At 35.5% G+C, this 21,886-nt stretch overlaps 1 protein-coding gene across 2 annotated transcripts in view; it reads right to left on the minus strand.

Moving 5' to 3' along the window:
- The window catches only part of OSTN (osteocrin), a 95,915-nt gene that overhangs the window by 35,178 nt on the left and 38,851 nt on the right, over window positions 1-21,886 (minus strand). The window contains exon 2 of one of the 2 annotated variants that reach the window (XM_049628407.1): window positions 17,485-17,550. The gene's annotated coding sequence lies outside the window, so the exon portion shown is untranslated. Of the gene's footprint in view, window positions 1-7,883; window positions 7,979-17,484; window positions 17,551-21,886 lie in introns of those variants that run through there. The other variant, XM_049628409.1, reaches the window with a different exon arrangement.

Here is a 21,886-nt window from a genome sequence, read left to right on the forward strand (position 1 = left end):
TATGATAAAAAAATCTCTCAAGTGGGCTGGGGCAAAGAAAGATTGAGAAACATAGATCTAAAAAATGAAAGCAAATGAGAGTGAGGGGAGGTGTTAGGATGAGAGGGTTAAGCTGAAAGAAGAAACTACGTGAGCCAATATCTGATGGAATGCGCTTTGTGGTAAAGCTTTTAAACTGGGCTGGTGTTGAAAACAACAACAAGCAGACTACTCAGGTGATTAAGAACATTTCTCTTCAACCTGACACTTGGTCATTAATGTCTGACTTATGGATAGTAGATGTATTAGAAAGTCTCAAGAGTACTGACTTTGGGGGTGAGCCTTGATAACTTTGGAAATTTTTATTTACCCTAATTTACTTGATTGGAAATATTAAAAATAGACTTTACCCCACCGCTATCTTCAACAAACATTAAAAATAAAGGGCTTAGAGATAAGGGATAAAGGACTTACAAACTATCTGTTTTACCCTGTCTTCCCACTCTGGCCTAACACAGCATTTAAGTAAGATTTAATAGGGCTTGTTGAAAAGGGTCCCTAGTTCTGACACCATGAAATGGCCACATGTGCCTGCCCACAGCATCACCCACAGTCTTCTTGGAAAATAATGGTGGTCTTCCAGGTAATTGGTGAGTCAGCTTGGCCCTAAGTGAACCTAAACAGAGTAAGATCAAGTGTACTCTATACCCTACTCCACATGTTATAGTCACCCACATCCTTTTTTTCTTTTTTAAGTCAGCTCCATACCCAGCACAGAGCCCAACAACAGGTCTTGAACTCATGACCCTGAGATCAAGACCTGCCCTGACTCATGACCCTGACAAGACCTGCACTGAGATTAAGAGTGCGATGCTTAACCTACTGAGCCCTTTTGATAACAAAGAAAAGCTTCAGGAATAATAGATAACAGAGTGACTATCATTTTTTATTTTAAAAGAGGGCCTAACAGGGACAATGCTTAACACAGTCTGTGTGGTGCACTGTAATGAAGAGACTTGTGAGACTCAGACCCTGCCTTGGCTTGACCAGATAGCTTGCACAAACCCTTTCCGTTCTAGGCCGAGTGAAACGGGTTTGGTCTAAATGGCCTCTAATGTTGCTTCCCGCTTTTTAAAAGTATGCTGGTGAATCTGGCTCTTTTCTGGTACAAGTGCAGACATTGTAGGTAATGATAATAGGTGGTGCATGTTTAGCTAGAAAAACCTTTCTGCTGTCGCTCAAGTCAGCCAGTCTATGCACTAGATTGCACGTAGCTTTTGACATAAACATACTCCTATTGAATTTAAAGTATTTCTAGCTGAAAAGACAGGGTTTCCAAATCTTTCATTTTAAGATGTCATTTATGGTAAGAGATCCCATTTTATACATGCATTTTGAAAGAAAATTGCTACCAATTAAATTATGACATACTATCAAGTGTAAGACTCACTCTAATTGCAGAGATGTTAAAAGTGCATCAGAATGGATGAAATATGGTACATCTATGTATTTTCAAGTGTTTACTTGTTTTTTTTTCTTTTTTCATCATGTTTAAGCCAGTATGCTCAATATTTTAAAAAATATAACTTTCAGTCAATAAATAGGTATTCAACAACATCAGAAAAATATTTCTGTGATGGCGAAGAAACAACCCAGAATTAGATTTGAAGGATAGGAGAAGCATCCTTACTGTGCTATTTCTTGGTCTGGTGACCTTGAATAACATGTCTAAATTGTCACAATTGTCTAATAAAATTCACTGTATGAATTCACAGAATTTTAATTTTAGTTAACTAAAAATTTTTAAATTAATTTACAAATAGCATAAATCATTATGGATTTGGTTTAGGGCTTCCAAATAAGAGCAATAAGTGTATTTAATATTACATTTAATGTTATTTACTAAAAATGTATAAAGATATGTAATTATTTATGAAAAAAACACCATATCATTTTTATTCTTATTTTATGATAGCTAAAAACTTTTCAATGGGAACTCTAAACTGCACATGAAAACATTTCGTGAACTGCAAAATAATGTGAAAAGATTAACTAAACGGTATCAAAGGGATTATAATTTTGCTGAAGCCAAAATCCTTCCAGGGGACATAAAGTTTATACTCAGCAACCAGACAAGGAACTGAAAATTTGGGACCTTTCATAAAGGCAATCAACAACACTTATTTTATTTTATTTAAGAAAAAAAAATTAATATTTATTTCTGAGAGACAGAGCACAAGTGGGGGGAGGGGCAGAGAGAGAGGGAAGACACAGAATCCGAAGCAGGCTCCAGGGTCTGAGCTGTCAGCACAGAGCCCAATGCAGCGCTTGAACCCACAAACTGCAAGATCATGACCTGAGCTGAAGTCAGCCGCTTAACTGACTGAGCCACCCAGGCGCCCCTGCACACTTATTTTAAATGATCAAGAGGATATATTTCACTTGGACATCATGCACACAATCTTGATATTTCAGTGAGTGACAATATTTGAACAGTTAAAGAAGTTTGCTAGTGGTTTTCTTTGAAGGGTGAAATAATCATGTGCTTTAGACACTTGCCTGTTGCAAGGCAGAGACTCAGATCAGGTGAGTTGCAAGTCTCTTCCTTATTGGAGCTTCAATTCCACTGCCTCTGATGAATTTGGCCCACAAACAAGAATGCTGAGTGTGACTGGGCACTCAGAACTTTAGAAGTAGAGAATTGCTTTCAGATCCTCATAAATAAGAGACTTAAAAATCACTGAGGATTTTCACCCCAAAAGCAACTGAATTACAAATCATAGCTTCTGTCAGCTAATACATATATCATCTATATCGTTGTCACAAAAATACATCTAAGAAACATAGTCATGTTGCTTTACTTCAGATTCTCTTTGTGAAAGTTGTAATTTTCGGTAAATTGTGTGATAAGTATTTTGGTCTATGTTTTGAGTATTATCCTGCAAGAAAGGTGCAAATTCAGGCTGCTTTAACATTCCCCCCCCCTTTTTTTTGTTTTAATTAAAATATCAGAAACACGTTTTTTCTCATTCCTCATTGCTCTTCAGTCGACAGAAGTACATTTTCTAAAATCACAGAGCTGGTTAGAAGAAGATCCAGAAAAACAACTTACATTTTCAGACTCTCATTTTCATGCTCCTTCAAGTATAACCTATTTGTAAAAGTATAAAACATTTTCCCATCTCCCAAGTTGCTTATAAAGTAAAATGCTTACAGGTGAGGTGTTCTTAATGTGTCAGACACCTGAATTTTAAAAGGACTTTTCCTGAATGCTATGAATCAGGAAGAATGATAACTTCCTACTATACATGTGTTAATTGGTTTTATTCTATTTGGCACCATTTTCATTCTTTTTTAGACACTACTACTTTAGAAAATCTCAAACTTTGTTGTTAAATCTCTCTCTTTTTGCTTATTTGGAATTGCCAATCATACTACTAGTCTGTTGCAAAAATTTATGGAAACCTACAAAGATACTTTAAAGGAAGATTGCATTATTTAAAAGCAGGGGTATGTATCTGTAACAAAGTATGTAGAGTCAACATGGTGTGCTGAATGAAATGAATGAAACAGTCTTATGTGGTAGGTAAATAGGAATGCAGAGCAGATATTAACATCCTGGCTTTATTGACAGGAAACTGAAGCTTAGAGAAGGGTAGAAATTTGCCTAAGTTGTACAACCACAGTAAATATGAAGAAGTTTATGCCAGAGTCCCAGTTAGTCCATTAATGTTTCACATCTCAGATTCTCATTCTAATGAAAGCAACGTGAATCAATATTCTCTAATAATTATTCTAGCAGAGTTTAAGATTTTTCCTTATCAAATCTTAATTTGTGCTTGGATCCCTGAATTAATGCAAATTTCTTGATATAAAATGATGTCACCCAGAAATAGAAAAAAACTTTAGGGTATGACTGTAGACAATTCTGCTAAGGGGATTTGTTGTTTAATTCCAATGCTTTATAATGAGAAAAACAAGAATCTTTAAAACTATGGATAGGAAAAAGCTGGCAGAGTTGCACATAAACATGCTGCTTGTTCATCTAATGCATGGGGAATTTTTACCTGGTGTAAAAAGGCTTTCAAAAGATAAAGTTGGATAAATGCAGTTATAGATGACACATATAAGCCTCAGGATATTGTAGGCTATTACCACCACTTTTACCTTTAGCCCATTTTGTACTTACATATATTTAATAAAAATATTAATTTACATTTTAATTACATTAAACTAGCCAATATAATCAATGAAAAAATATGGTCTAAAATGTACATGAAAGGCCCAAAATATACATTTCATAATATGCAACAGGATGCATTTATTAGGTAAACACTACATGTCAAGCACTGGAGATATAAATGTGAGTAAGACACTCTCCCTGTCCTCCAGTCGCTCACAGCCTGGTCAACCTGGAGACCCCCTCAACCACTTGCCCTGCCCAGGGACTTCCTCCTGCAACACTAGACTCTTAATGCTTCCGTTTCTTTCAAGTGCAATGGTTGCAAATAACCATTTTTTAAACATTTGCATTGTACTTTATTATTTTGAAATTAATTTACTTCCTTTCATTATCACATCAGTCACGTTAGATACAGGAAAAATATTATAATTTTGCTTTCTTAAATAGATGTACTGAGACAAGCAGAGTTACTTTAGAATCCTGGTGCCCTAACGCCTGGGACTGTGTGTATACTTTCTAATACAATGAAGTCGACCGTAGAAAGAGGTTGGCCCTTAAGTTACACCAACGTGGTTGTGACTCCTGACTGGGCTGGCTTCTTAGCCTCTCTGTTTCCGTATTTTCATCAGGAAGGTGGGGCAAAGATTTACTTTGTAGGTTTATTATAAGGATTACAAATAATAAAAGTGACTAGCGCAAGTTAATTATGCAAATAATAGCTGTCATTATCCTGTATTGCCTTCTAAATCTGTCAACTTCACAAAATATGCCCTAGTACTTTTTTATGTTATGAAAAATACTTTTTTACCCTTGTTCATTTTAAGGAACAAAGTTACCTGAAATCTAGAATTATGGCAAAGTGGTAGAAGATAAATTATAATAAGGTAATATTGAGTGAGGGAAGGAATTTTACTGAAGAGAGTTAGACGTGGCAAGCACTCTAACATTTGATGTTACAGCATATTATGCATTACCATTAGTTTCAGCAACAATATTTCTATGAAATATTTCCATGAAAATATTAGCATACAACAGAATATCATAATGGGAAGAAAAGAAAGGGAATTAATCCAAATTATACTCAAAAAATAATTATTCAAGTTCTAATTATATTAACAAAAGTGAATTTTAAATTTAATTTTAATATAATTTTATATGATACATCTTTTTGTTTTACAGTTCATAAGATAGCTTTATTGACTTTTAAAATCAGTAGTTATCTTGTTAGGATCATGATTTTTCACAGGGTTTTGGTGATACTGACTGTATAGCATAGTCAGACTATGTCATAAAAGCGGAAGCACTGTGGGCATGATGGGAATGAAGGATCTTGTTACTGGAACTAGACCTTCCACAAGCATGGGAACAACTGAGAAGAAATGGACTGCAAAGGAGGTAGAGGAAGAGGAGAAGCCTCTACCAGCCCTGGCGTGGACAGACAAGTCAGAGCTTGCAGGGAAATGCAACCACCAAAATTGTCCCACGGGAACCACAGCTCTGACTTGGTGGGTCAGTGCCCAAGTTGCCAGTGGTGGCCTGGATGACATTTTAAAAGTGCATTTTTCACATGGTTACAGCCTTATGTGTCATTAGGAACACAGAATTTTAGAAAGGGAGGGGATGCTCATTGGAAACTGTTGGATTTAAAGCTCTCAAGAGATGGAGAGAGTGAGGCTCAGAGACAATGAACTTGGCCAAGGGAGAGGAGATGAAGGAGAGATTTAAGATGGACAAAGAAGAGGAGGGATCAGGGTAAGGCATGGCAGAGGAGCTGTTCCTGTGGGAGCAGCCTCATGTGGAGGCCTGATGTCATGGAACATTGGTAAGGGAAAGGCTGGACAATAACCAGTTCAAGCCAACCAAGGCACCAGGCAATTACTGGCAGGTAATGCTAACCACTGCTCCACAGGGTACCCTGAGAACAATGTGGAGAAAGAAGAGAGAGGGCTCAGTTGCAAGAGGCTCTAATCAGAGAGATCTCAGACACAGGGGAGTTGACCTGTATAGAGAGGTATCCAGGGCTAGGAGGGAACTTGGGATCTTTTATAACCTCCCGATCTTTATAACCTCCCAAACTCCAGTTTTACTGAGGAAAGAATGAAGACCCAGGAAGGCTGAGTGAAAGATGCTGAAGTCAGGACTGGGATTAGAAGTCTGGTCTCCTGACCCCAAAGCTCCTATTTCTCTGATGGCACCATAGTAACTAAGCAAAAGGTGTCCTGTAGGTAGTGATCTCAGTAGATGAAATATCGGCAAGAAGGTTAAATGAGGTGATATGTAAAGATTAACCCCAAGTCTTCATTCCTGAATATAGGAAAAACTGGCTGATGTGGGAGCTTCCCTCGATCATTCTCCCACTCAGTCTCCCTGGCACTTGCAGCCCTTTTGTCTCTTTCCATAATAACAGAATATAATTGAGTCCTACTCTGTGCTTCAGGCTTGTCTGAAGTTACAAACTATACAGTGGCAGAGTTGGGGCAATATTTTGGGGCTGCTTACTTTGAGTTCTTTTTCTTTGGAACAAGTTCAATTAATCTAATATTATTAAGCAAAGGTTCAAATCATTGAAAGTATTTGAACAAGAAGTTAAAATTATAATCTCGAGGCCCCCAAATCTGGTCTATACACAGATCTGCTGCTCTACTGCCCATGATTCATTATATAAGAATCACTTCAAAACTCTGAGAAAAAAAGGAGAGAAACAAATGTCAACTTGAAATGCCATATTGAGTGACATCACAGTGCAATTCACTTACAACGAGAGTTTCCTTAGAAAAATTCTGTAAGAGGGCTGAAGACCAGTATCAAAATAAAGAGAAGACACAAACTGTACCTGATGCTTTTGGGAAGACATATCAATTTGATAGCTTCTATGGGCATTAAAATCATAAATTATTGTTAAAATTATTTAATTTCTAAAAAGGTAACTTAGAAACAAATAATTATCCCATTCCTTAACCTATAGACTCTAGAAGTGTAATTTGAAGGAGCAATATTCCTCATTAGAACTGAATTTATTGAGTATACACTATTACCACACCCTGAAGCAAAATTTTAAATTTCTTACATGTAATTCAAATATATGTTTCAGATTAACTCTCAATTTGATCACTTAATAGCAAGAACACTTCAAATACAAAAGAATAGATATGATTTAAGTCTATTCTAAACTGGTACTAATATCATACTTGTATGTTTGAATTTTATAAGAAGATAAAGAGGATATTTTAGGTTTGAAGAATATAGAATATTGACTCTGGAACTTGATTAATTCAGGGATATTTCTTAGACTCCAATTTTGATAGAAATAAAGATAAGAGAAAACCTTTTCTTTCTACTTAGGTTTTTAAAAGTCAACCATTTTTATACATTTAAAAATTTTATAATATTGGACATTGTTGATGAAAGCAAAATTAAGACTACTAACACTTACAGAAAATCATTATCTTGAGTTGTCTTTCTCTTTGTTTCAAAGTGGAAAACAAAAGCAAAAATTAATCGATAAATATGAAATGTCTGAACATACAATTAGCTCCACCCTAATTTTGTATTATAAAAATATCTTCTTAGAGTTTCTACTCATTTTAGAGAGATAAATATTACCATAAAACATTCAAGATCAGGATATAATCAAAACATCTTAAAAGTATGTGAAAATAAAAAAAGTAGTTAAAAGAAAAAAAAACCTAAATTTTTCTCATAGCTTTTATATATAACTTACCTTGTGAAAAATCAGGAGATTCTAACTTTAGAATCCTGTCTGTGCAGTTTCTTCCAAACTCAGCCCTGATGGTGAGTTTTCTCTCTGAGTTTTTATAGTCTCAGTTATACACCCCTCACTCCAATCCCTGCCTTTGCTTTCTCTTACATCATTTCTAGGTTTTCCACTGAACATTTTCCCAAGCTTCTCTTCAATCTCTCCTCCCCTCACCCTCTCTCTTACTCTTTTTCTCTGAGTCTTTCTCTTTCTCTCTCCTATTCTCCACATTTATTTTATCTATTGCTTTGATCATGGTATTTAAGTAGCAACAGGAACTTGGGCTCTGGAAAATTTAAGTATACATTTAGTATTGTGTTCAGCCTTAGACCCATCACTTCTTCCTGAGGTTTTAGTCTAGCTCAGATAATTACACATCAAATCTGGGAAATAAAATGCAGTAAGATTTTTTCAAAATAAAGTCACTAGGGTATTTCAATGTAAGATTTAGGGAGATTATAATCAGAAACTCAAACTGATTTATTGGTATATTTTTTGGACCCTTACATTAAACGATCATCTATGGAAATGGTGAGTAGTTTCAGGCTCAGTCAGGTGCACAGCTCTGTGTCAGTGAAACTGACAGCTACTTCATAATTAACATTGCTATACTGGGAAGGTTGTTACCAACAAAACTATAAATACTTAACTGTGACATGTGGGCTATAAATGCAGACGTTGTAATCATTCTTATCTTTCTCTGTCCTCCAGGATTTTAATTTCTTTTTCACCAAGACATTCCTGCCTCTGTCTGAATGTTTTCTTCCTTTCCATTTCCTACTAATCACATTTACAACATTATACATGCAGATTGTATGTATTGTATGACCGGAGCACAGTGAATTCGTGGGACAGTAAAATGCTTTATTTTTTATGAAGGGTTTCCAGGGATAACATATGTCTCAACAAGCCTGAAATTTGAGTAGTTGGCAGTGATAGTTCACAAGTCAAGATAAAAATACAGCCTAATTGTGGACCCTTGTTTAGACATTACGGCCATAAAACGATTATGTTAGCTTGAATCCACACGATGGAAAACTCTCAATATAGATTTAATGGATGCATCCTAATGCTACCAGAAGCCAATATTCTTGATGTACCTTCTACCCTTATTTGAAATGCCTCCCTCAGCATGCTGACAAGTGATATCTGTGGCTGATTTATTCCAGATCTGTCCCTGCTTAAACAGCCCAAAGATTCCACCCTATTTGTGGATTTTGTTGACCTAATTCAAAAGTTTGACTTAACTGTTCTGCAGCAGTAGAAATAGCAACAGTTTATTCCAGGAACATAACCATGGTACGTTTAAGCCATTTACACAGGATTCTGCATATTATCTACCCTTATATAAATTACTTATGCATTTATACATGACAGAGAAATTCTGTTACCTTGAAAGACAGAGTAGAAACCAGAGTATATGAAGAAATTGAAAGAGAATATACATCCAGTGATAGAAGGGAGAGATTAAGATGAGAAAGGGAGAAGATATTCATGAAAACTTTTCAGCTAGTATATCATTACTTAATCTGCAGGACAACCTTGCTGAAGAGGTATTATTATTCATATTTAACAGATGAAAAAAACTAAAGCTCAAATATGTGAAATGGATAGCACAAGTGCTCACAGCTTAAAAGTGATGGAATCAGGCGTTGAGACTTGCTCTGTCAGGATTCTGACTGTAAAGAGACGGTACATTGAAACTGAGTAATTTGAGGAGAATTTAATGTGAGCAGAGTGCAAAGGAACCAGAAAGGACATTGCAGTCCTATTATTGGACTAAACCAATAATAGGCAGATAACCCTAATCTTGAAGGGTTAAAGGTAAGTACGGACAGACAGATCTGGGTAGAGAAAGTTGCCTGGCAGAAGAAGTGTGACCTTTCATCAAGGGATACAGCCAGTCAAGAGTCACTTAAAGGGGAGGGAATTTATTAAATAAACACCAAGATTTCAGTCTGCTTCCTCAATATAATCTCCTGTTGTGTTTACCTTTGGTCAAACCCGATTGGAAAAGAGATTGGGGCATAGATAAAAGACCCAGCACACTGTTTAACCTCAAAACTGTGTTAAAAGACATACAAATGAGATGCTTGGTAAAGATTATCATGACAGCAAATGCCATGATTTACTTGCATTAAAATCTGATACTTCCTAACATTTTTTTTTTCAAGTTTATTGGGGTGTTATTTATACACACAAAATCCGACCTTTTAAAATGTACAATTTTAGGAGTTCTGACAAATGTAAATGTTATGTAACCTCCGCTAAAATCAAGATATAGACTTTGTCTATATGTACCCCCTGCACACCAAATTTTCCTCACGCCTCTTTAGAGTCAACCCCCTCCCCAACCCCCAGGTCCTAGTAACCACCGATTTGACTTCTGTCCCTATAATTTTGCCTTTTCCAGAGGCTGTAGGAAATTATACAGTATGTAGTCTTTGGTGTCTGGCTTCTTTCGCTTGGAATAAAACTTCTGTGATTTATCCATGTTGCTAAATGTATCAGCACTTTGTTTCTTTTTAACGAGAGCGTTCTATTGGATGGATGTACCACAATTTTTTTATCTATTCACCAGTCGGTGAAAATTTGGGTAGTTTCCAGTCTGGGATAATTATGAATAAAGCTGTCATAAACATTAACATAGGACTCTTGAGTTGATATTTATGTTTTCAGTTTTCTTGGACAAATACATATATATGAGATTCCTAAATCATGTGGTATGTTTATGTTTAACTTATTAGGAAATAGCTAAACTGACTTCCAAAGTGGTTCTGCCATTTTGCATTCTTACCAGATATGTATGCGAGTTCCAGTTGCTCAGCATCCTTTCTAGCTTTTGACATTCATTGCTGTTTTCAAAAATTTAGCCATTCTAATAAATGTATACTGGTATCTCACTGTAATTTTTTTAAATGTTTATTTATTTTTGAGAGAGAGGCAGAGAGAAAGGGAGACAGCAAATCTCAAGCAGACTCCATGCTGTCAGCACAGAGCTCAAGGCAGGGCTCGAACTCATGAATTGTGAGATCATGACCTGAGCTGAAATCAAGAGTCAGATACTTACCCTACTGAGCCACCCTGGCACCCCTGTCATGGTATTTTAATTTGTATTTTCCTGTTGACTAATGATGTAGAAAATCTTTTCTTGTATTTATTTCCCATTCATATATTTTTGGTAAAGTGTCTGTTCATATTTTTTGCTTAATATGTAGTTGTGAGAGTCCTCATAGGTCTGGACACAAGAATTTTATAAGATTTGTGTTTCGCAATTTTTTTCCACTTTGTGACTTCTCTTTTCATTTGCATAACATGTTCTTTCACAGAGTATTTTTAATTTGATTAAGTCCAATCAGCCATTTTTTTTTAATGGATCATTTTTTTTGTGTGTGCCCTGAGAAATCATTCTCTCAGTCAAGTTTGAAAAAAAAATTTTCTCTTTTGTTTTCTTTCAGAAGTTTTTCAAAATCCTTTTGGCTATTCTAGATCTTTTACATTGCCATAAAAAAGTTTAGGATCAGCTTGTCAATGTGTACAAAAGAGCTTGCTGGGATTTTATTAGGATTTCATTGAATTTATAAGGTAAATTTGAGGAAATGTGACATCTTAACAGTATGAAATTTTTTGATCTGTAAACATAGTATACTTCCCTTTTATTTAGATATTGATTTTTCTTAACAATTGTTTTTGTTGTAAAAGGCATATAAATCTTGTATATACTTTGTTAAATGTATTTCCATCTAATTTTCTTGTTGAGGTATAACTGACATATAACATCGTATTAGTTTCAAGTATGCAATGTAATGATTCGATATTCATGTACACTATGAAATGATCACCACAGTAATTACCATTGATCTCCATAAAAATCATAATTTTTTTTCTTGTGATGAGAACTTTCAAGTTTTATTCTCTTGGCAACTTATAAATATGCAGTATAGTACTATTAACTATACATTACATAGCCATAACATTTATTTTATGGCTAGAAGACCGTACCTTTTGACACTCTTTGCCAATTTACACACCTTCAACCTCTCACTCCCTAGTGACTTATAACCTTCCCTCCTGACATATATTCCGCTTGATCATGACATATATCCTTTTCTATATTGCTGGATTTGAAGTGATATAACTTTTTAAGTATCTTTATTTTATTTTATTTTTTTCAACGTTTTTTAATTTATTTTTGGGACAGAGAGAGACAGAGCATGAACGGGGGAGGGGCAGAGAGAGGGAGACACAGAATCGGAAACAGGCTCCAGGCTCCGAGCCATCAGCCCAGATGCCTGACGCGGGGCTCGAACTCACGGACCGCGAGATCGTGACCTGGCTGAAGTCGGACGCTTAACCGACTGCGCCACCCAGGCGCCCCTTTAAGTATCTTTATTAATGAGGGATATAGGCCTTTTATATCTTTAAAATTTATATTTCAGATTTTGGTAACATGGTTATATTGGTCTCATAAAATGATCGAGAAGAACTACATGCTTGTCTTAGTCCGTTCAGACTGCTATAATTCAAATACCATAGACTAGCTGGCTTCACCAACAAACACGTAGTTCTCATGTTCTGGGAAGTCCAAGATTAAGGAGTCTGCAGATTTGTTGTCTGGTGGGTACCTAATTTCTGGGTCATAAACTATGGTCTTCCTAACGTGTCCTCATATGGCAGGGAGAGTGAGAGATCTTTCTGGAACCTGTTTGATAAGGGCAATATTCCCATTCGCGAAAGCTCCACTGTCATGACCTAATCAACTCCCAAAGACTCCACCTCTGACTAACATTACATTGGCGGGTTAGGATTTCATTCAATACACGAATTTTGCAGGGACACAGATATTCAGTCAGTAACAACCCACATCTATTTTCTAGAAGAGTTTGTGCGGAATTTGTATTATTTACTCCTGGAATGTTTCATCGAAATCCCCAAGTGGGGTCATCTGTGCCATGAGTTGCCTTTGTGGGAAGGTTTTTAGTTACAAATTCAAATTCTTTAATACGTCTAGGGCTAATCATTCTAGCTAATTTTCCTGAGTGCACTCTCATAGCTTTCATCTTTCATATAAAATGTCCATGTCATTAAAGTATTAAAGTTATTTAATTCTGGTGCTCCTTTTCTTCAGACTTTTTTTTAAATTAGTCATTCTAGAATTCTATACATTTTATTTATCCATTGAAAGAATCAGCATTTGGTAATTTTATTATTTATTTATTTTCATTGTTTTTAAAATTTTTTTAATGTTTACTTATTTTTGAGAGACAGAGAGACAGAGTGAGAGCGGGGGAGGGACATAGAGAGAGGGAGACACAGAATCTGAAGCAGACTCCAGGCACTGAGCTGTCAGCACAGAGCTCAACACAGGGATTGAGCTAAACTGAGATCATGACCTGAGCAGAAGTTGGATGCTCAAGGGACTGAGCCACCCAGGTGCGTTGGTCATTTTATTTTAGTGATTGCTACTTCATATTGTTTTCTTCCTTTTTCCCGATTCGTGTTTAATGTGCTCATCTGTTTCAATGTTCTTAATATGGATGTTTAGATTATTGATTATAGATACTTCTTTTTTTTTCTAATATAGTTATATAGTGTAATATATTTTCCTTCTAAGCACTGCTTTAGTTATATCCTATACATTTTTATATGTTCTGTTTTCATGTTTTATTTAATTTGGAATATTTTCTAATTTTCTTTCAAAGTTTTGACTACTGGTTAGTTAGAATATGTCATTTAATTTCCAAATATTTGGTGACTTTTCCCATATTGTTTTGGTTATTGATTGCTAGTTTGTTTTGTATTAAGGAAACATACTTTATATTATTTTAATGCCTATAAATTTGTCAAGATTTGTCTGATGGCCAATAATATAGTTGGTGAGGTTTCATGTGTACTTTACAAAGAATGTGGGGGTGCATAGGTGCCTCATTCGTTAAACATCTGACTCTTGATTTCGGCTCAGGTCATGATCTCATGGTTCATGAGATCAAGCCCCACATCAGGCTCTGCACTGACACTGTTCAGCTTGCTTGGGATTTGCTCTCTCTCTCTCTCTCAAAATAAAGAAACATTTTTTTTTTTAAGTTTAAAAACATATAAAGGATGTGTATTCTATTATTAGTGGGTGGAATACTCTATAAATCTCAGCTAAGTTGGCTGATAATGTTCAAATCTACATTTTTAATGATTTTTGTCTGCTTGTTCTCCCATTTATTGAAGAATTATTGATGTTTCCAAAATTTCTTTATTTCTGTTTTCAGTTCTATCAGCTTTTGCCTTATGTTAGGGCTTTTTATATCTCTTTATCATTAGGTAATTTATCTTTTTATTCCTAGTAAAAATCTTTGTTTTGAAGTTTACTGTCTGATATTAAAAAATTCACTATAGCTTTCTTTTGATTGTTGATGGCATGGTGTATCTTTTCCCCCACATTCTTTTATGTTCAGTCAATCTAAGCCATCTGACACTGACAATCTCTAAATTTCAATTGGTTTGTTTTGACCATTGCATTTAATGCAATAATTGATGTATTTAAAACTACAGTCTTAAAAATTGGGTTTTTTTTGGTCTCATCTGTTCTCTGTTCCCCATTTTCTCTCATTCTGCCTTATTTTAGATGATTATTTCTACCTACTTTTTATTTTTTGTGTTGTTGCTACAGGTTTACAATATTCAGCACTATGTTGTCACGGTCTTTCTCCAAATATTTTTCTACTTCATACATAATCTAATAATCTTTCAACAGTTCCTTCTACTTTATCCATTTCTTCCTTTATAGTATTACTGTTACACATTTAAAAATTTTACCTGTTATAAACCCAGTTTTTTTTCCATTTTTGCTTTACACAGTTATTATTTTTAATGATTTTAAAAATATTTAAAACCTCATATTTACTACATTTACCATAGCTGATGCTGCTCTGTCTGTGTGTGCATTTAGAGTTACAGTTCCATGTAGTAGTATTTTCCTTTTGCTTGAAGAATTTCCTTTAACATTTCTTATAGTGTTTTGTTCAAGAAAATGTTTAATTCATCTTTTTTTTTAAATTTTTAACATTTATTTATTTATTTATTTATTTAAATGTTTATTTATTTTTGAGACAGGGAGAGACAGCATGAATGGGGGAGGGTCAGAGAGAGAGGGAGACACAGAATCCGAAACAGGCTCCAGGCTCCGAGCTGTCAGCACAGAGCCTGATGCGGGGCTGGGCTGCAACTCACAGACTGCGAGATCGTGACCTGAGCCGAAGTCAGATGCTTAACCGACTGAGCCACCCAGGCGCCCCAATATTTATTTATTTTTGAGAGACGGAGAGAGAGCACAAGCAGGGCAGAGAGAGAGGGAGACACAGAATCTGAAGCAGGCTCCAGGCTCTGAGCTGTCAGCACAGAGCCTGATGTGGGGCATGAACCCACAAATCGTGAGATCATGACCTGAGCTGAAGTCAGACACCCAACAGAGTGAGCCACCCAGGTGCCCCTAATTCACCTTTATTTTTAAATGTTATTATTGTGTACAATGGAATTCTGAGGTGACAATTTTTCTTTCTGTATTTCAAAGCTCACGTTCTATCTTTTTTGGATTAGATAGGGTCTGATGCAAAGTCTGCTATTACCTGCTTGTCTATGATGTGTTTAATTATATTTTTATTTATATTTATCCTGAAGGTCCCTGAGTTTCTTGGTTGTTTTCTTTTGTTAATTTACGGGGAAATTGGCTATTATCTCTTCAAATATTTCTTTTGTACCCTTCTCGGTTTTTTTTCCTGTTATTCTAATTACATGGTTATTAGATCATTTGACACAATCCCCTATCTCCTAGAAGGTCTGATTTTAACTTTTTTTTTAATGTTCATTTATTTATTTTGAAAGCAAGAAAGCGCGCGCGCAAGAGCGCATGTACATATGCAAGTGGGGGAGGTGCAGAGAGAGGGAGAGAGACAATCCTAAGCAGGCTCCACACTGTCAGCACAGAGCCCAATGTGACGCTCAATCTCACGAACGATGAAATCATGACCTGAGACAAAATCAAGAGTTGGACATTTAACCTACTGAGCCACTAAAGTGCCCCTAAACTCTTTTCCTTCTCTGTATTTCAGTAAGAATATTTTCTATTGATCTAGCTTCAAATTCATTTACTATTTCCCATGCTGAGTTCAGTGTCTGCTATTGTTTGTGTGTGTTAAATTTTAGTATGTCATAGGCCTAGCAAATAAGGATTTCACTTATGTCTTGAGCTTCCAGGAAATATAAATTCTAATATAGCTTACAAATTGGCTTAAAAATATTATTTAAATATCAACTGTTTTCTTTTGTAACCACTTTCATGATGGCCTTCTTTAGGTACTCTACCTAAGGTCAAACCTTTTGTGTGCCCTTTCTCCCCTCAGGGGGGCTGCAACCATTTGAAATTTCTACCTCTGATTGTCTACTGACCTGTTTCCTGATGCATTCTAAAAAGTTATGGTTTTGCATGATTTTGTAAAAGTGACATTGTCATCCAGCTTCCTATAAGCTAAATGGAAACACAAGTCTTCCTCCTTACGTTTTTATGTCGTATAAGAATATTTTGATAATCCATTTCTATTTATTTTTTGACAAGATTGTTTTTATTATCATCCCAACTTTGTAAGCAAGAAAACATTTATTTGAGAGACGCAAATCATGTTCTCTTAGCTAGGTTCTTATCTTCTACTGCATTTTTCATTGATATAAATCATCCCTCGAGTGAAATTCAGAGGTGTGAGAACTGCATTTACAAGCCCCCTCCTATTTTCATTTGTATTCATCCTCAAGTGAACTCCAGAAAGCTACATTTCTGTTTCATCCAATCTTCCAGGTCAGAGGACTAAATGCTGCCTCTGGACTCTAGGAAACTCCTCATGTCACTCTGGATTGCACAGATTTTTGATATATTCCATGTCTAGGGCACACTGCACGTATGTACTTGCTATGATGGAGCGTTTTACAACAGACTAGAGCTTTACAGATCCCCCTTTGAGGCAAAGCCCATTGGCTTCTGCCTTTATTTTATGGGGCTAGAGTCTTGTTGGCTGTATTTCAGAAACTGTTTTTACAGCCACACTGTTTGCTGAGCCTGATGGAATACCTTTGCCATTTGATACCTCTGCCCATTACACTCTTTCCCCATTAAGATCACCCGACCAGTTACATTAACTACAGGATTCTGTCTGCTAAATTCCAACAGTTCAAATCATTGACTTTACCAATTTAAGGACATGGAAATGCTGGGACGCCAGAAGCCACACTAGAAGGCTAACTGCCTTATATATTCTTAATTCTCTTTCTCTGTCTCTCTCACGCACACGCACACATGGTGTCTGAACATGGAATGATTTAATGACCTGTCAACATATAGCACTTCAAAACTGACAAGTCTTTATATAATTTATGTCACTGCTATAGTAACTGCTCTCCTGTGGATGCAACAATACTCTTAGATAACGGGGCAATTATTATTAACACCATTATACAGATGAAAAAACTTTAAAGAATTATATAGATATATAAACTTAGGTATATAAGTTTAAAGAATTATATTTACCTGTTCCTTTAATATGCAAGGAATTTTGCTGGGTCTGTGGAAGTCTTGACCCTGTTCTCAAGGAGCCTATATTTGAATGGGGAAGACAAAATTGAAATGCAAGTAATTCCAAGATGGTCTCCATGTTATGCTGTAAAGAATTCAACCCACCTATTTTAGCTTATTTGCACGATTTTTATAAGCGCCTCTTTCCCTAAAGAATCATCTGATACTTGGAAGTTTTCCAACAATATCATGTCAAATGTGTTCTCTCCCATGCTGAGTCAGGAATTACTTGTCTAAAGTCAAAATTATAGGAAATTACAGGGGTGGGCACTGAATAATAAGAATAACCATTTATTGATTACCTTCTTTGAAGCAGGTATTGTATTATGCTTTTGCAGTCATTATAAAAATAAACATAATTGATTGAAAACTTACCATGTGACAGCATTGTTATTAAATTCTCACTTCTGTGCAGTGAAGGGAGACTGTGATTATCCTCATCTTACAGAAGAAGAAATAAAAACTTAGCCAAAGTCAATAAACTGGCAAATAGTAAAGCCAACATTTCAGTCAAATTTTTCAGATGTTAAAGTTTATGTTTTTTAGCAACTACACTGTACTGTCTCTCCATGTCATCCTAAAAACAATCTTACACAGTAAGTACTATCCACAATTAAATCATGGGGAAACTAGGTTTGGACTATGTTCAAAGTCATACAGGTGTAAATGAGAGAGCTGGGATTTGTGTGCAGGAAAGACTATTCCAAAACCTTTTCTCTAAACCCTACTCAAGACTGTTTTCCACTGTACTACACCAGAGACACTGAGAGGTAAACTTGACAGCTCTGGGTATCCTTGCCTTTCCTGATATGCATCTGTTTAGGCAATCAGCTTCCATCACAGTGGAGAAGTAATATCTCCATGAATTATGCATCCCTTAAACTTGCCTCCATGAACTCACACTGGGAAGGATCCTCAGGCATATCAAAATAAATAAAATTTTTTTAATATGCCATGGGACATAACCTCTCAAATAAGTAGGAAATGCCACTAACAAGCTGATTCAATTCTCTAAGCATCTAGTAAAGCAAAGCTTTACCTTAAGTAAACATACCCAGTACAAACACAATGATAGAGATGTCTAAACATGCTAACAAAACTTTTAAACACAGATATGATATCCAAAGGATGGAGGTAATAGTCCTCTTCTATATTAGTAAGATTGCATCATTCTTCAAGAGAGATACAGACTAGAGTGTCCCAAATGGGGGGCCAGCATAGGGTGGGGTCTGGATAGGAGTTAATCTAAGGACCATCAGAACTAAGGATATATTGGATTTGAAGAAAAGGAAATCTATAAGGAATCCTATCATTATCCTGGGTAATAAATTACAAAAAAAAAAAAAGATAGATTTGAATTCAACAGGAACAAAAGGATTGTTTTCAGTAACATTTTTATTTAATACTTTTTGACGATAAAACTATTCCTCCCAAAGAACAGTTAGCTTCCATATCAAAAGCTACTTGGGAAAAAATGGAAATATCAGGTGTTCTGAAGAAGAAAGGATTATCACATCAAGAGCGGGGTGAGATTAGGAAACTTGTAAGGTCCTTCTAAGCTTTGTGATTCTATTAACAAAAATGAAAATATGTTCAAGTAGATAAAAGAAAGGCTTGTTTAGATTATCTTTTATATATTGATCAAAGTTCATACATACGAAAGTTTTAAAGTATAAAACCATACCCTAGTGTGATTGCCAGATATATTGAGCAAATCAAAGTAAATTTTCATCTGATTATACTCATATCTGTCACATAGTTTATATCCTGTTGCTTAAACAACTCTACTGGCTGAATAAAACATATGTGTAATATGTGATATGATCATTACACTTTCTTGTTTCAGAATTAGTTCTTGTTACACTATTTTTGCTCATGAAACTATAAATATTTTCATTTCCAAGGGGGGTATACAGGTGTAGGTATGAATGTAAGTCCTGGTCAGATTTCACTCATTTCATCGATTATTAGCTCTGTATATTACAAATAGTGATTTACTCAACTACAGGCAGAGCATTCTAGAATTATAAACCTTTTAATTCATTGTTTTCTCAAGCAGAAACAACGCTTAAGCTTATTTTACTCTGAAGTCAAATCAAGGAAGGAAGGAATGGAGTCAAATCAAGGAAGGAAGGAATGACTTACCAGTGATTTGGTAGTTTTTGTTAAACTCTAAATTTCCTTTCAAGTTTCAGGTTACTCCTAACCTGAAATATTGAGGCATATTGAGGGATTTATAACTCAATGACTGGGAGTTAAAAATAAAAAAATATTTTATACACATATCTTGATATGTGTATATGTGATATGTGTATATTGATATCAATATATGGGTATAAAATATGTAATAAATATATATTTAGCATTTATTGAGCACACACTATGAACCATGTAACTGCTTTAAGGTGTTTTACATATACCAGTTTATTTAATCATCACAATAAACCTATGAGGTAAATTCTTTTATTATATTCATTTTGAAAATAGGAGAACTGAGGTATACAGAAATTAGTCAACAGATTTATTTTTGTTCAGAGGCCTGATGCTTAGCCATTAGTATTTATTGATAGAGAGAATGTACATAGTACATCAATGTGTTCATCATAAAAATTAGTTGGTCAGTAGTAAAGATGTTTTCCTTTCTACTTTTTTTAGCAAGTCAATATTTTGTCTAAATGTTATTATATTTTTATATTTTCATATAATTAATATAATTTCTTTGATAATTTTTTTTATTCAGAGCTTGCTCTTTCTTGCTCTTTTCTTTCTCTCAATTGCTTCTCAGCCTTTTGGCTAAGATCAAGTGTTTTCTTTCTTTCTTTCTTTCTTTCTTTCTTTCTTTCTTTCTTTCTCTTAAACACACAAGCACAGTACACTAGCATTTTCAGTGTTTTTATGACTTTGTGTGGTAGAGGTGAGTAGATATTTAGCAGAGGAAAGCGAGTTTCCTTTTTTTCGTGCATAATCTTCATGCCCCACAGCCTTCTGCAAAACTGGACTTTTGGCTGGCAGGCCTGATTTAATTTAGAAGTATCCCACAGTTTTTCCCTTTGCAGATTAGAAGTAAGATACTTAAGAGAACAACGACCCCCTGGAACCATTGGTTCCTCCATGAACTGGTGTAATTGGGATCTGGAAGTGATAACTGGATCTCTGCCATCCTGAGCTGGTTTGAACAACTGTCACATTTTTGCGTTTATGGTTCTTGATCTGTGAAATGAGGAGCTTGTTAAAATGATCCTTAAGTCCTTTTTCCAGTCTTCCAGTCTCTGATTTACTGAGTCAGGCAACTGCTTATTTGAGAATGTGTCTACAGTAACTACATTGTTGTCGGTTTCATTTCCATAAATATTTCCTGAGCATCTTTTGTATATCAGGTCTTGACAAAGTCACAGGGCAGGAAAAAGAGTTTGTAAAAGATAACCTGTGTCCTAAAGTAACTTAAGGTCTTGCAAAGAAGAGGTTAATTTTAGAAATAATGGCATTTCAATGTGATTGCTACTATACAAATGGTATAAAAAAAGTTTTATGGAAGCATAGTTTAAATACGATTTGAGAGATTTACCTTCTGTCATATTATTTTAGTTGCCAGGGTGCCTGAAGAGTGGCTGACAGATCTCACCCTAACATTAAGTATGTGAACACATGTTTTTTGAATAAAGAGGTATTTTAACCATCCACAGGCCAAGATTAGAAGAGGACTTTAAGGTCCACAATTGAAACCATAAATGGACAAAAGTAATCTTTTTTACATCCAAGATTCATATCTTTCAGCCTCCAAGGATGCTGGTATCAACCTACAAATCAAAGTCCAGGCTTCAAATTATCTTACGTAGGATGATCACCATGAAGTATTTTCTCGAACAGGAATCACACACGCTTAGCTTTGTTCCTCTATATTTCTTAGAATATAAAAGAATGCTGTTCCTTCCACTTCACCTTGATTCTTTGTGTCAGCATTTATACTGATCTGCTCATTACCTGAAATAAACTCTAACTCCCTTGTCTGCCAATTTCCTAGAAATCACTGACCTGCCAAACTGAAGCAATGCTTGAAACCTCTCATTAGAATGTATCCTTCAGCCATGAATCTGATTATGAATGTGGGTATGGTAATAGGAAGTTGAATGTGAAGGTGGGGTTTAACTTTGGGTAGAGTTGACGAATGAAAAGTCTGCGAATGTGAGCACAGCTACCTCCCCCTGGTCTGCCCCCTGGTCTCCTTTCAGCCGGTCGTCGCTGAGCAGCAGTGGGGTGCTGCCATTTGTGTTAATTTTTCACTCATGCGTGAAGTCTAGCATGAAATAACAACAAAACATGCATTAAATTATTGGAAAAAGATTTCCTTATTGTATAA

Source organism: Panthera uncia, chromosome C2, assembly GCF_023721935.1.
Source record: "Panthera uncia isolate 11264 chromosome C2, Puncia_PCG_1.0, whole genome shotgun sequence".
NCBI lineage: Eukaryota > Metazoa > Chordata > Mammalia > Carnivora > Felidae > Panthera > Panthera uncia.